Source organism: Bufo bufo, chromosome 6, assembly GCF_905171765.1.
Source record: "Bufo bufo chromosome 6, aBufBuf1.1, whole genome shotgun sequence".
In the NCBI taxonomy this organism is placed as follows: Eukaryota; Metazoa; Chordata; class Amphibia; order Anura; family Bufonidae; genus Bufo; species Bufo bufo.
The window spans coordinates 417,356,341-417,372,751 of record NC_053394.1 but is presented as its reverse complement, the minus strand read 5'-3'; the positions used below and the strand labels follow the sequence as shown (position 1 = coordinate 417,372,751).

Here is a 16,411-nt window from a genome sequence, read left to right as displayed (position 1 = left end):
ATTTTCCAAAGGAGCTGTGAAAAATGAAAGGTGGAATCTGATTGGTTGCTATGGGCAACTAAGGCAGTTCTCCTTTACACCGGTTTGATAAATCTCCCCCATTGCCCTTTAACCACACGTATTGATATGTCGGCATAGCTTTTTTTTTTTTTAACTGCATAGACCGGTGTAGTCAACTATGCTTTTCTATAAGGAAGAGTCCTACAAATTACAGAGCCTATCACTATGTATGACCAAATCCAATGAAACCCAAAATTGCTTTTATATGGTTTTATATATCCTCTCAAAGAAGAGGGCCGATATGCATTAGATATAAGGGAGCTGAAAATAAATCACAGAAAGATCTGTTCCTCACAGGGGTGGTCTGAAAGAGGTGGCATACGAATGTATTTTTTTCTGTTTCCATTATGCTTTTTTACAGGTCCGTATGCGGAACCATTCATTTCAATGGGTCCGCAAAAAAAAACTGAAATGACTCTGTGTGCATTCCACATGTTAGCATGTCCATTCCGCAAAACATCCATCACATGTCCCTCCTAACCACCAATAGTCCTTTGTCACGAAGGCTAAACCCAAACTTCCTCCAATCCAGGGTCACCATTGGTCTCATAACTATTCAATGTGGCGTATCACTAGGTAGATAAAATATCTGCCCGGCGATAATTATTATTATTTATTATTAAAGCGCCATTCATTCCATAGCGCTGTACATATGATAAGCGGTGCACATACATAATACAGACAATTGCACTAATCATAAACAAGACAAGTTACAAACTGGTACAGAAGGAGAGAGGGCCCTGCCCGTGAGGGCTTACAATCTACATGGGATGGGAGAAGGACACAGTAGGAGAGGGTGAAGTTAGTCATGGTGGTATAGAGGCAGCAGGGTCACTGGTTGTAGGCTTGTCTGAAGAGATGGGTTTTCAGGTTTCTTTTGAAGGATTCCACTGTAGGTGAGAGTCTGATATGTTGGGGTAGGGAGTTCCAGAGTATGGGGGATGCACGGGAGAAATCTTGGAGGCGATTGTGGGACGAGGTGATAAGAGGAGAGAAGGAGGTCTTGTGAGGATCGGAGATTACGTGTGGGGATGTATCGGGAAAGTAGCTCAGAGGTGTAGGGAGGGGACAGGTTGTGGACGGCCTTGTATGTATTTGTTAGTATTTTGAACTGAATTAGCTGGGCAATGGGGAGCCAGTGAAGGGATTGGCGGAGGGGAGAGGCAGAGGAGTAATAGGGTGAGAGGTGGATTAGTCGGGCAGCAGAGTTGAGGATAGATTGGAGGGGTGCGAGAGTGCTAGATGGAAGGCCACAGAGGAGAGTGTTGCAGTAGTCTAGGCGGTTGATGATGAGGGCATGTACAAGCATTTTCGCAGATTCAAAGTTAAGGAAAGCGCAGATGCGGGAGATATTTTTGAGTTGGAGGTGGCAGGTGGTGGAACGGGCTTGGATGTGCGGTCGGAAGGAGAGGGCAGAATCCAAGGTCACTCCAAGGCAGCGGACTTGGTTGACCGGGGAGAGTGTGCATCCATTGATCGTGATAGATAGGTCTGTTGGGGGGGGGGTTGAGTTGATAATGAAACAAAGAGAGGGAAAATGTCCTACCAAAAACGGCACATAAAGATGTAAATAATACCATGAAGATCCCTCCTTAATGTCCAGGATCCCACGTTCTCTCAGTGACCACCTACAGATAATTGAAGGATGTCTTGTCGGCGGTGTGGATATATCTACCTGTGTTCATCTGCACATTGGCTTTTCCGTTGCGTAGAGCTACCTCTCTATCAGTGGCGTACAAAGAGAAGTAAGTTTCCCATAGCAGGAATCAAACCAGGCCCTCAAACAGGACAGAAGGATTTCTGCCTAAACCCCTTTCAATGGTCCTTGGGCCTTTTTTTCTACTGCCTCGTTTGCTAAAAGTAGTTCCTTTGAAGAGTAGAGTCATGGCCAAGTTTTCACCCCCAGTAGAAGAGGAGATGATCCGAACTGGGCCCCCTCTTGCCCTGGGCCCCATAACAGCCGCATTGTCTGCCGCTATGGTAGTTACGCCCCTGCTCTCTATTGACTTTCACAAGAACATTGTAGTCTATTAGAACTACATACATACAACATATTGCACAGGGTGCAGGCACCATACATACATACATACATACATACAGGTAATCTCCATGTAAAGTCGAGTCAGATCACATTAATTTCATGGTGACAGAGTCATTAATTACTCATTACAGACTGGAGTTACTGAGGGACAGGGCTCCGATCCCCCCTGAGCTGCGTTAATTATATAGCGGAAGGGAACTATATATAGGGAAATGGTGGACGAGGAGTATGTGTGATATCCTCCTGGGCTCTGGCAGCAACACATGGTAAGTGATAGCTAAAGGGATGTTGTTATCAGATATAACTCCTATGTAGCATGCAAAATAAGAAGTGACAAAGTATGTGAAACCCCAGGATTATCTCTTTAGAACAGTCTTAAAGGGATTGTCTCACTCAGAGTCAACCCTTTTGAAAAAGTGCTTTGGTTATCAGCTGATTGGCCCAGGTCCTGCTTCTGGTAACTCTAGCAAAAAGCTGAATTTTATCGGGGAAGCTGTGCCCAGCTGGGTATTGTGTAGCACCCTGGCCCACAGGGGAGGTGTAGGGGTGGAGAGGAGGATAAGAGTGGTGGCGGAGGTAATAGGGGTGGTCATAGTCCTCACAGTGGTTAACCCCTTCTCCAACACTCTCCTGGGCCACATGAGCAGTGAGAGGGGATCAACCATTCTTCTCGGGGCACATCCTGGACTTTGGGATCTCCTGTCTGGTGGTGGCTGGAGTGACTTTGATGTTAGGTGAGCAGCAGGGTGCAAGGACAGAGAATTGGAGGAGGGCCAGAGGAGGGTGGAAGCAATGACCAGGCCAGTTTTGTTACAATAAAAGAAAATGTCTCTCTACTGTATACCGGTATATGATGGGGGTTGCAGTATAAGCACCAGCAGAAGGCAAATCCTGAAATATTTCTCAAGACAAACACTTCCTAAAAGGCTTTAGATAAGGGATTGGCAATATGACAGACCTCTATGTCTCTCTCTAGGTATATCATTCGATCTTCCGAAATGACTAAAGGTGTGCAAACTCTCAATATTTCTCTGCAATGCCCAGTTGCGGGGTACAGTCCTAGATTGAATGGCCAGTCCATCTCAGTGGGGCAGGTGCCAGAAGCAAAATACCCTAACCACATGCAGTAAAACTATTGCCTCAGCAATGTCTTTTTGCAATGAACCATGACATTAATCCTTTAGCAATAAACCATAGCATTAACCCTTTAGCAGTGAACTTTAGCATTAACTATTTAGCATTGAACCAGTGGGTCACTGCAATCAGTCACTGCAGGAAAGTTCAATATTACATGGTGACCTTCAGATAAAATGTGTCACAATGCGCTCTGTGCGTGGTTCCAGGAGGTGGGGACGGCCGAGGCGCGCTCGCGTCATCAGCGCACCCGGCGTCACCTGTTCCCCTGGGAACCACACCGGGGCTGAGGGCCGAGCTGATCACTCGGCGCTCGGCTATATGGACTGCACTGGAACTCCGGTGTCATGTGACGCTGGCCACAGATTGCCTGTTATTGAGGTCCTTCATGCATGATACTCACCTGGTTTGTTTGTTCCTGCTTGGCTTCCAATTTCCCGTCCGTCTCATCCTCTGGTCTTGGCGTGCTCTCCTGGTTTGACTTCGGCTTGTCCTGAAGATTCTCTGCTTGCTCCTCTGGTACCTTTTCTGCTTTCTTGGTTTTGACGCGGCTTGTTTGACCTTTCTGTTTATATGTTGTTTGTCTTCCCTGAACTATCTTAGCTAAGGGTTTGTCGACCAGTTGTCCCTTTTTGCTAGGACTTGCGAGGCAAGTAGGCAGGGACAGGGGTGAGGGTGGAGTTCAGTGGTCACTACCCCACCCCCTGTGTGTGACAAAATGCAACATTATGTAATACAAAGATGCTTCGAGTCCTCCATAATGGGGACTGCCCATACAGAGCAGCTCTCTGACCTGGCTCAGAGTCCTCAACTGGAGACATCCCACTCTATGAAGTCCATATGTCCAAACAAGGCATATGAACTTGCATCCTCTCATGAGACAACCACAATCTTCCCCATTGAAGTCTCATGCCAATCTAAGGAGGAAATGTATACAAAATGACTTTACGCTTCATCAGTCCAGATTCAGCTGTGCTTTCTATACATCTCAGAGGGAATACGCCCCACCGCTGTTGACATTAAATAATTGCTAAATGAAAGATATTTTGTCTAGCAATTAACATCTAAACATGGAGGTTAAGGTGAAAGGGATGAGTGAGATATCTAAAAAATGTTTATAGATCCACCAACAGCAATGTAAGTATGGTAGATATAGGATGGTGGTCCCCCATCCTTACCACCAAAAGATGTTCCTTATTATCTAAAGGTACTTTCTCACCTCCCACTTGCTAATGGGAAAGGACTAAAAGTCCAAAAAGGAAGAAAAAGACTGACTCTGGTGGTCAACTTATCTGATGGAGTCTATAAGCACAATTCTGTTGCCAGATCTCCCAAATCTGTCTACATTTTACTTCCTTTTCTGTAAGCTCTACCACTTTAAAGTCTGAGAGGAGGAGAAATCAGAAAGAAAAATAAAGACACTTGGTGTTAACCTACCGACGAACCAATAAACTAAACTAACGGAAGAGTTGACTGTGATGGAACGCTCGTACTAACTCTGTAATCGTTGTAATTAAAAACATGCAAAGTATTTCCCTTTAACAACATCATCATTAACGATGCTCGTTAGCACAGCTGCCTTATTAATTCCTCATCAGCGTAGTGTTTTCGCTGGCTGTATCCTCACTCAGTCCCACCCCCCCCATAATGACCTCGGGTGTGATTAAAGACCATCGCTTGGCATGTCGCTTTAACAATATGAGTTCCCACTGTTTAATCCTTTCCAGCAGCCTCCAAGAGGTTAATTTTTTATGACTTAAAACAATCGGTTGCATCTTTTTCTCCATTAAAAAAAGATTTACAGTAATTGCACATTCTGGTGCTGCATTTCATCGCAACGCGGTGGAGAAAACTAAAAGAGTTTCTACCAGATTAACATCAGGTGCAAGATGTGCATAAATGATTTACCACTGGAGATGAAAGCTAGAACAGAACAGTCTGAGGAATAGGCATCAGGAGCTTTACAGCTGTGTGGCCCTGGGTTCAAATCTAGAGGAACATCTGCATGGAGTATGCATGTTCTCCTCGTGACCACATGAACGTCTTCCAGGAACTGGCTTCCTATGACACCAATAAATGGCTGGAACAAGGACCATAGGAATGAATCTACTCTAAATCTTTTCTTGGGACCGACGGGGCAAGAAGAAGTCAATGGCAGGTTTTTGAGGCCACCACAGACTCTACCAATTGGTTATACCTACATAGCTAATTAGCAACTGATCTCCTCTGCCCCAATTCATAGCACCAGGGGTAATGGAAGGATAAGTGTATAAGGATAAGAGGACACAGGATAAGTAAGGAAAGGGGTATAAGGGCATACTAAATTGATGAAATATTCGCAGAATGATGTGGTTGGAACTGCTTGATGGACATCGCAGTGTCTAATATATTAGCAATATGATGTGACGGGTACTTTGGGCACTACTATAATGCTGCCATTACTGCATGAGACCTTGTGTGCCTGTCACCACTTTGTGGCAATATTATACTGGTAATATGTCGCGGTGATGACATGCACAAGACAGGGTAATCATTTTATTTCTTCTTGGGGGCAGCGAGATGCAGTTTTCTATGTACAGAGATCAAAGGGGTTGCCTTGCTTGCTCACATTGTAAAGGGGCTTGCAAAGGTAGCCCTGGTGCCTAAGGGGGCCCAGCAGCTCCTCTGCTACATAAAAAGACATCAGTATTATAATTGACGAGTTGGCAGGTGGTGAGTCTGTAATAAATTTTGTATTGGGCCCAGAAGTTTCGAGTTGTGGCTCCAGGCAGAGCGTTCCTCCTGTTATGGGCCATGGATTGTTGTCTATTTCTGAAATAAAGCCAACCTTGTAAAATTACTTGAGTTGCGACCAACAGCTTTGGAGATGCAACAAACACATTTTTTTATGTAGTCTTTCTTTTCTTCCTTGGGATGTGCAGTGCAGGGTGGGTAGCAAGAGACTAATTAAAGCTCTAGCCAGACTTGTACCTTGGGTGATTGTGCGGATGCAGGATGGAGGCATGTGGAGCCTCCTGTTTGCAGCGCTCAAAGCCAGCTGCCGTCAGGTAGGAAGAAACGGTAGAGTAGCGAACACCATGCAGGATTCCTGTTGTAAAGGTATGTTGTCATGGAGCCTTGATTTAAAAAAATAGCTTATAAGGAGCTGAATTTTAACAGAGGTAGAAGCTTCCCTTGAAATGACCTGTTTTCAAAGTCAGCTTTGTGTTCTATTTCTATTGAAATTCAACCTTTTTTCCATTGGATCTTCAATTTGTGTCAACCAAGATTATTAACTCAAAAAAGTCTAACTTGATTTCTCCAGTCATTACCAAAAGCAACTGAACTTGCCGAGATTGGGGTTCAAGTGTAGACATCACAGAAAAAGGCCTCACTACGTTTGGCTGGCTTGAAAAAAATAAGCCATGCATGGCCAAATCATCACCATTTGGTTATCAGTCAATCTTGGTAAAGATTTTGGGACACTGGTTGAATGGCTCCTCCGATTTTGCATGGCTTACCCACCACATAGTTCTAAGCCTTTCCTATTGGATCTTCTCATTGATAACAGTTTGTTCATGGGTGGACTTACTCCATGTATAGCTTCACATGAACAAGAAGAAGTAAGTAGAGACTCCACTGGTACTGAGAGGTCTACAAACAACGTTCAACCAGAATGGAAGCTTTATAGGGACTACATGTTTCGGCACTGGACCAATTCCTTTATCAGGCTAAGAATGGCTTGTTCACTTTCTCAAGGAGCCTACCTCTTCAGGACATGTCTCGATTCAGGACATGTCTCATTATGCCCACTTCTGAAATTAGGGTCACTCACCACTAATTACTCACTACATTTCTTTCACATCATACCTAACTTAACCATATTAGTTGCATGATGCCATGTTGTATGAAGGTGCAATCAGAAATCGCCACTGTTGCTCTGATCAAGGATGCGCTTACCAAAGTGGCAGCTATGAGGCCAATGGAGAGGTGGGCCAATCTCAGCTGTCTTCCAAAAACAGACCTTGTAACTCTCCAACAGGCACCATAGCATTAGCCAGGAAAGGGTGACACTAAATGGAGGATCATGTCCTCCTCATAGGCTGTCAAGGGGCCAGTCAGTACAATTAGGAGACCCCACTTTGATTGTTACCATTGGGTCCCCTCTCCTCAAAGTATTGTATATGACTATCAAACCAATACTGATGGCTTCAGATCCTACGTGAAGTCATAATTTGAGAAAACAATGATATACCAGAGAATGGTTTAAAAAATGTTAGGAGTCATTTGCCCAAGGGTGACTCCAGTAAATTAAAAATATATAGTTTACCCACGTAATCATACCTTGCTGACTCCTGTGGACCTAGAATGAGACAACTAATATTCCTTCATGTTGCGATTAGTCGTGGGAAAGTAGAGATATTGCACCTCTATGTGTCCCAAGGCCTTTTGCAATATACTCCACCGATCAAAAAAAGCCTAAAATACCTAGGGGATTGTCAACTGCAATAGTGTTTGGGTGGGGGGGAATGAAACTGCACTTCATGAATTGAGTTATAAAATAAGTTTCCTTGCAGGCTGGATTAACCCCTTATCTGCTAGCAGTGATTGATTCCTCAAGTGGCGAAAGTGGCTGCCAGCCGCAGGCACCATCACAACAAGAAGGCTACCCTCAAGCCTCCTCAGTCAGGTGTGACGCCCCACTGAGGAGAACTGTTGACGTGATTAATTCCTGCCCAGAGGAGCCTATTATAGCGGGAATGCATAATCCGTTCCGGCAGCTCCTTCTCTATACCATAGTCATTAACCCCTTCAGGTCGAGTGACACAGATACAATTATTACAGGGCAACGACGCTGTGGGCAAAACACTTTGCATATGGATGTGGGAAATGGAATTGTTGTCTGTCCAAGGCTGAAATAAGATCCAATATTTTCATTGCAAGGGTGAATTAAGGGCTTTTTTTCCCCTTTGTTTTTGGTAGAAACTGAGTGAATTCTCTTAAATGGAACCTCACTGAGGGCTGCATAAAATAGTGACAGAAGTGCTGATTTCAGCGGTGTGTGACTCATGAGCTAAAAGTAAGTGGTTGCCGAAAACCAGCATCATAATCATTGCACCCCAGACCTTGAAAAGAGTCACATCTACCTGAGAAGAGTCATGGTTATACATAATCTCCTGCACTCTCGCCCATCTGCTGATGACTGGCAGTTCTCTCCTAGAGAGAAAGGGAGAAAACTCAGTATTTTAGGCTACATGCACACGACCGTATGTGTTTTGCGGTCCACAAATTGCGGATCCGCAAAAAAAAAAACGGATGACGTTCCATATGGCATCCGTTTTTTTTTGCGGATCCATTTTTTTGCGGATCCATTGTAATAATGCCTATCCTTGTCCGCAAACTACAAAAAAAATAGGACTTGCACAATTTTTTTTGCGGAGCAACGGAACGGACATACTGATGCGGACTGCACACGGTGTGCTGTCTGCGTTTTTTGCGGACCCATTGAAATGAATGGGTCCGCATCCTATCCGCAAAAAAAAACGGATCGGACACGGATACAAAATACGGTCGTGTGCATGAGGCCTTAGACTGTCAGTCATCAGCAGGTGGACAGGAGAGCAGGAATTCATGAGTAACCAGGACTCTTCTCCGGTGGCCGTGACTCTTTTCCAGGCCCGGTCTGCAATGATTGTGATGTTGGTTTTCGGCAACCGATTACTTTTAACTTATAAATGACCGACCGCTGAAATCAACTCACCTGTCTCTACTTTATTCTGCTGCTAGTATGGGCAGCACAAAGTTGATGACAGGTTCCCTTTAGAGGCCACGGACATGGAAATCCTTCAGGGCATTTTTTTTATGATTGCATTTTACTCATTCTGGGCTTGAAATCATTTTTTCAATTAGTCTTTATGAAAAATGTTGAGCTTTTTTTTAAATGCAAAAATTAGTCTATTTGAAGAATGTCGCTGATGGCTAATGTGAAGCCTTATCTCTGGCCTCCTGACCTAAAAAAAAACACTCATTATAGCTAAACTCTGCTTAAATGAGTGTTTATGAGGTCAGGAGACCAAGGCTTCACATAAGCCATCGGCTGACGGGACTGGGAAGTGATACTCCGCAAACAGACTGATTTTTAAACCCCTGTATTTCAAAAACAGCTGAACATTTTTAATAAAGACCAACAGAAGAAATGATTTCCTCATCCAAAAGGAATAAAAATGCAATAATAAAGAAAATTGCCACCAAAGGTGTACATAGCCTTTAAAACTGACTCCTGACCCAGTTGACCCAGTTTAGGAGGGGTAAATAATGTAAACCTGCTGAGCTGGCTGATTTTGGTGCAAAAAAGTTTGAGTTTCTTTTTAAATAAATCTTTAATTTTTTTTAATGCTTTTGGGGTCAAAATGTTAAACCATATTCTGTGAGCACCATCGACTCCGGGCCACTTGTCATGATTCATATCCAGGCTCTTTGTAAGTCTGTGTGTAGGAACAAGTTCCTGCTGCGTGCAGCTGAATTATTCGTATTCATATCTCTTTCAGAGAGGCGATAAAAAAAAACATCTAACAACCGAGTATGAGAAATAACCTCCCGGCTTCGCCCCGGCCATGGAACGTCTCTCTGGTATCATTTCTCACCGGGTCAAGTAGAAAAATATTGTCTGTTACACAGCTGTTATTGGAAGAACATAACGCTGAATCCGCTCGCTTGGAAATCGCCCTCTGGAGAGGAGCAGATACTGAATCTTTTTGTTGAAATTCTCATCGAGGCTTATGTATTCAGTTTACTTCTCTCCATGACTTCCCCATAAACATTCCTGGATTATCGGCAAGCCAACGCGGGTCATTGCTAAGGGAAGGGAACTGCGAGCCTTACTATCTGAGGGTGCTTTATGGCACCTGGACATTTTGAGGCACTTTACGTAACATGTCATTGCCTTGAATTACTACTGGCTTCTTATAAAGCGCAGCCTGTTTTGCATCCAGGAGCAGAGGGTAAATATTAGTGGTCCTCAAATGCGTTATACACATAATAGCACCTGGGTCTGACACTCTGCCAGGGCAAGACAGCGAAAACATCATAACGCCTGCTTGACGGGTGCATAATCGCCCCGCTTCCGTTATGCAGGGGAGGCCTCTCCTGCATAACGGAAACGGGACGGATCTGTTCTGCAGCTCGTAGACTTCTATTATGATGGAATGAATAACAGAATGCCTCTAAAGGCATTCCGTTATGCATTCCGTCATAGAAGTGAGTTATGGTCCGTGGTAACGGAATCCATAACGCAATTCTGCTTTTACCACCATACGAAGCGTGAATGAATTTCATAACATGAAATTTGCTCATCCCTAGAAATCACATAGTACTTTCCATGGAGTTCCCAGCGCTGAAATCCTTCTTCCATTCCCAACATGAAATCACTGCATTTTCATGCTGCTGTCACTAGAGCGAGATCAGTGCAAAGAGATTTTACAGCTTCCACTGCAGTCAGTGGTAACTGTAATAAATTCCTTGTTGTTTTATTCATTTTTTGTTTGATCTGAGGTCTGATGAAGATTGTGGGTCTGACCTGAAGTCTGATGAAGACTGAGGGTCTGATTTGGGGGTCTGATCTGAAAATCTGGCCATCTGATTTGGAGGTCTGATGTACCTTGAGGGTCTGTTCTGAGGTCTGATGAAGACTAGGGGTCTAATCTGAGGTCCGATGAAGATTGCAGGTCTGATCTGAGTCCTGATGAAGACTGGGGCTCTTATTTGGGGCTCTAATAAAGATTAGGGGTCTCTCTGAGGTCTGATGAAGATTGGGGGTCTGATCTAAGGTCTGATAAAGACTGGGGGTCTGATGAAGACTGGTGTTCTGATCTGAGGTCTGATGAAGATTAAAGGTTTGATTTTGGGGCCCGAGGAAGATTTGGGGATCTGCACTGAGGTTTGATGAAGACTGGGGGTCTGATGAAGGTTAGGGGTCTAATCAGGTTTGATGAAGACTGGGTGTCTGATTTGGGGGTCTGATGAAGATTGGGGGTCTGCATTGAGGTTTGATGAAGATTGGGGGTCTGACCTGAGATCTGATGAAGACTGGGGGTCTGATTTGGGGGTCTGATGAAAATTAGGGGTCTAATCTGAGGTCTGATGAAGATTGGGGGTCTGATCTGAGGTCTAATGAAACATATTTTTTCTAATTCCTCCTCTAAATCCAAGGTGCGTCTTATATAGCGAAAAACACAGTATATACCTTCTACTCTTCTTCTTATACTTTTTTATCGGCAGGTTCCGCTCCTAGTTTTGGCTGACACTGACTGCGTGAAAGTGGCCCGACGCGGCTTGAGTGCACAGACCTGCAGTGGCGGCGTACTCTTTGTATAATGAAGTGTTGTACCATTTTCCATCCTACGTTTTCTACGTCAGCTCCTCACAATAGAATTCTGCTTGTTGTCACTCATTGAGAATCATCACTTTTTGCTCAAACTGAGCAACTCATACAATTGGAAAATTGCATTACACACATAGTAACAACTTTATGAGCCAAAACTGTAATACCGCTCCACGGAGGAACATTCCAGACTTCGCTGCAAATTCGACCGCAAATCCGCAGAAAAGTTTCACATTTTAAAGAAGTATTTGTTGCAGATTTACCACCGATTTCCCCCTATGCATTACATGGGGTAAAAATCCACAGAAATAATTGCCATGCTGCAGACTGAAAATCCTCAGCGCACATCAGTTTACGCACAGATATTTTTCCTCTGCGCAGGGATCAGATTTGTTAAAGTCTCATCCTCTTTGCTGCTACTGTAATACGCAATGGATTTCCCATATGTCTGTTTTAGTTAATACTTTCATTCCCCCATGTAATAACAGTTCTGGAGCATCTATGCGTTTGATGTACAGTTCCTCTATTATTTCTACTAGAAGTTTAGGAATTGAATTGCTAGCAGTTTGCAATGAAGGCCCAGCTGGGTGTTATCAGTTGGGGGCATGTCCCTGCACAGTATGACACTGGTAGATGCTCCTAAGTTGTTATTACAGGGGGAATGCAAGTAGTTACTAAAACAGACATGTCAGGAGAGGTGAGAAGTCCTCCTTAAGGTGGGGCAAACTATAAACCTTCCTATGTTCCCATTCATAATTGTGGATCTGCAAACAGCCATGTCTCGTTTCATCTGTCCTATAATCAAGCCATTTGCTAATGGTCAACCGCCATAACATAACTGGAAAAAATGCAAAAAATTCTCTCTGTTTTGATCAACGGGCCTTTTCTACAACTATGGCAGCGTATCCGGCACCACCGACAAGCGGATAGCAAGCAATGGCACCGCGATGACCGCAGCATTTTTCAGTTTATATTATAAATATGGTGTTCTGCCTCTTTAAGGGCCAGTCCAGTTGACATCAGCCTGGGCAATAATCCAGGAGTATCCCAGGCCTTTGGAAAAAGCATGCTATAATGGATATAGTAATAAGATTCCGGTATTATCTGCACAGTAAGTCGTCTCGTACAAGACAATACACGGGGTGGCCGCCAGCATCCATGAGTGTGACAGGAGAGGTGCCATCATGCTGAGCACTCGCTGGGTTCCACGGAGCCCGGTGCATCTTAATGGACTCATTTAAGACACAATGTTGATGGTTCCCTGGTGTTTCCAGCGGCGGTGTAATCTAGACGAGCGTATGAATGGAGGTCCACTCTAAATGAAAGGACAAGAAAGCATTCATTTCTAGATAATGTCCCGCTGTCACCAGCGCGGCGTCCTGCCCACTCTGCAGCAGCAGAAATGCTCCTGATTGTCATTCCTCCCGTATCCAGAGGCTGCTGAAATACCAGACATTACACTATCTTCATTACTGTCAAATAGCATTCCGGAGCGTGTTATTTCCTTCTATTAGAGATTAGACACACAGGTACACGTATGTTACAGCCTCAGGTCTCGGTCGTGGATATTGAGAGCCATAATACATAATGTTAGAGCCAAATACAGCATGTACAGAAACCAATGGTAATACTACCAGTAAGTACAGATGTAGCAGAGCTCAAGTTTGTCTTGTGTCTCAAATCATTGTGTGATATATGTGCTACCACTTATCTGAGACTCTGATAGTGATGACCTATCCTCAGGATAGAGACAGCCTAGTATGCTACTCTGGGTTTCTCGGCAATATATGTACATTGCCTTGGTGGGGGTGAAGGGTATGTGTAGAGTATTGTCGACCAGGCAATGCTCCTCTGGATTTCTGGGAAAGATATTCAATTTAGTTTTCCTAAGTCTATCTGATGCTGGCCGATGCTAATTCAGATATTTTTTCTAGAAACCCAGAGGACTGGTTTATGATACTTTTTATGTATACTCGGCACCCACTATGAGACGAAACAGTACCCCTGTGATGGCTAACCTCCGGCACTCCAGCTGTGGTAAAACTACGACTTCCATGATGTGCACTTGCTTGGCTGTTCTCGGGACTCCATAGAAATGAATGGAGCATGCTGGGAGTCGTATTTTCCCCACAGCTGGAGTGCCGGAGGTTAGCCATCACTGCAGTACCCCATCCAAGGCCTCTCAGACAGCCAAGCAAAGTTTCTTTACTCAGCTCTGTTAAAACGGTAGTTACGCAGAAAGAGCTGGATTGCTAGTATCAGACATTATGTGGAGATGCAAGCAAATCAATAAATACAAAAACTGAGTGTTTCCCAGCTACAGCATAGCCTTCCAGTCATTGCTCAGTCTTTAAAACAGACTTACCTAGCATAACTAGAAAAATCTGAAACTAGCTGTTTCAGGACAGGAGCCTGTTATCACAGTAGAGCAGATAGAATCAGCTTTTCTAGCTGAGAGGCCTTGGGGGGACCTCTGACTGGGTACTATTTCTATTAGGGATACCAATTAATAAATGTGACTATTTTAAGCTAGGCAAAACTCCTCTTGTTTTCTGGGAATATCTAACATCAGTTACCATCAGAAAGAATAACCTTTCTTAGCATTTTTGTCAGAATTTTTTTCCCCCAAACCCCAAAACGATGCAAATAAGTGCTCTCTCTTTCTCTCTCTCCCTCTCCACTGAATTTTTAAAAAAATTCAACGAACCTGAAACGAACCAAATCATAAAACATTTCCTCACCTCTAGTCTAAGAAATAACCTAACTGTATAATTCTTCTGACTGGGAAAGTAGTGCAACAACTTCACAAACCCAAGTCATTCAAGTACCAGGTCTACCACCTGAAGGACAATCTGCTACCATGGACAGGTCATTACCTAAGAGCAGTAACTTCTCGAGAACTGCACCATGGTTTCCAAATGTGGTATGCAGCCTACTGACTTTTGGACCAGAACTGCTCAAGTTTTGTGCCCCGCACCATGCTTTTATACCTGGATAGGAGCTGCAGTATGTATTCCAAGAGCCATAATCCAGACTATAGATATTAAGTCAGGCACTCATCTCATCTCTAGTACATACTTTGAAGTGTATTAGTCATTCCAAGGACTTCATTACGCATCTGGAGACTATTACTCTATTATGTATTATATTTTCCTGGGCTTGAAACGCATAGTACCTGATCAAAGACATTGACTGATATTATTCATTTAGAGGGGTCTGCTTTTAATGGTAACCCACATATGTAACTGGCCAGAATGGCATAAAATATTAACCCTTGGGTTAATTGGTTGATCCGATCGTGAAGTCACAGCCTCTCAGCTGACTACTGTCTCATCTTTACTAGACTGGATCAAATTAGGAGGCCTTCACCTCTAACGAAGAAGACAGGCAATTAGACATGTTTTAATAGACCAGCAGAAGAACCTCATGTTAACGCAATTGATTTTTTTTTTTCCATGGCACGTGCCTGAAAATGTTTAATTGTCAGGATTAGCAGTCAGTTAAGATGACATATATTCTCGCCATGATGTAATTAAGGGGAACCATGGCAGCGTGTGTCCCTCATTATAAAACATGGAAGCTACCTATGAAATTAGATCCAGGTAAAGTCTTGGAATTAGCTTTGCTTCTGGAGCGAGAGGTGAGGGCGTCCCCTTCATGGCAGCTAGAGGTGGATGGAATTGAGCTAATATTGAGATTATTAAGGAGTATTGATTGAGCATGACCTGTGCAGACCATTCTACATGGTGGCAATCTTTACCGGTCAATACCAGGCGAGATCCGATATCCATCTAATTATGACATCTATTGAATGCCTGAAGTATACCGTATCACTTATTATTCTTCTGGTAATTTTCTAGTATAATATCCAGCTGAGGTTCTATCTCTACCCAATTACAGTAATGTAGATGATCTGACTGGAGTATATTAGATTTATTATTACCCCCTTGTAGAGCTCTGAGGTCTCCTATATCATTAGCTCGTCAGATACGATGGAACATAATGCTGCCCCAGGCTACAAGCTATTCATATATAATCCAAAACGTTACAGCAAAGATGGAGGAACACTGTGTGCATAGTACTGACATCTTATTTGTGTTTAATCATAGGCAGCCAGTGACCAGCATGTTATAAGGATGAAGCAGTGACCAGCATGTCATAAAGAAGAAGCCAGTGACCAGCACATCATAAAGCCAGTGACCAGCATGTCATAGAGAAGAAGTCAATGACTAGCATGTCATAAAGAAGCCAATGACCACCATGTCATAAAAAAAGAAGCCAATGACCACCATGTCATAATAAAGAAACCAGTGACCAGCATGTTATAAAGAAGAAGCTAGTGACCACCATGTCATAATGAAGAAGCCAGTGACCAGCACATCATAAAGAAGAAGCCAATGACTAGCACATCATAAAGAAGAAGCCAATGACCAGCACATGATAAGGCCAGTGACCACCATGTCATAAAGAAGAAGCCAATGACCAGTATGTCATAAAGAAGATGCCAATGACCAGCATGTCATAATGAAGAAGCCAGTGACCAGCATGTTATAAGGATGAAGCAGTGACCAGCATGTCATAAAGAAGAAGCCAGTGACCAGCACATCATAAAGAAGAAGCCAATGACTAGCATGTCATAAAGAAGAAGCCAGTGACCAGCACATCATAAGGCCAGTGACCACCATGTCATAAAGAAGAAGCCAATAACCAGTATGTCATAAAGAAGATGCCAATGACCACCATGTCATAATGAAGAAGCCAGTGAACAGCACATCATAAAGAAGAAGCCAGTAACCAGCATGTCATAAAGAAGCCAG

The 16,411-nt window shown here is 43.6% G+C and overlaps 1 protein-coding gene across 2 annotated transcripts in view; it reads right to left on the bottom strand.

Annotated features, from left to right (window-relative positions):
* SDK2 (sidekick cell adhesion molecule 2) overlaps positions 1-16,411 on the bottom strand; it is a 592,086-nt gene that overhangs the window by 133,413 nt on the left and 442,262 nt on the right. The gene's annotated exons all lie outside the window — the stretch shown is intronic.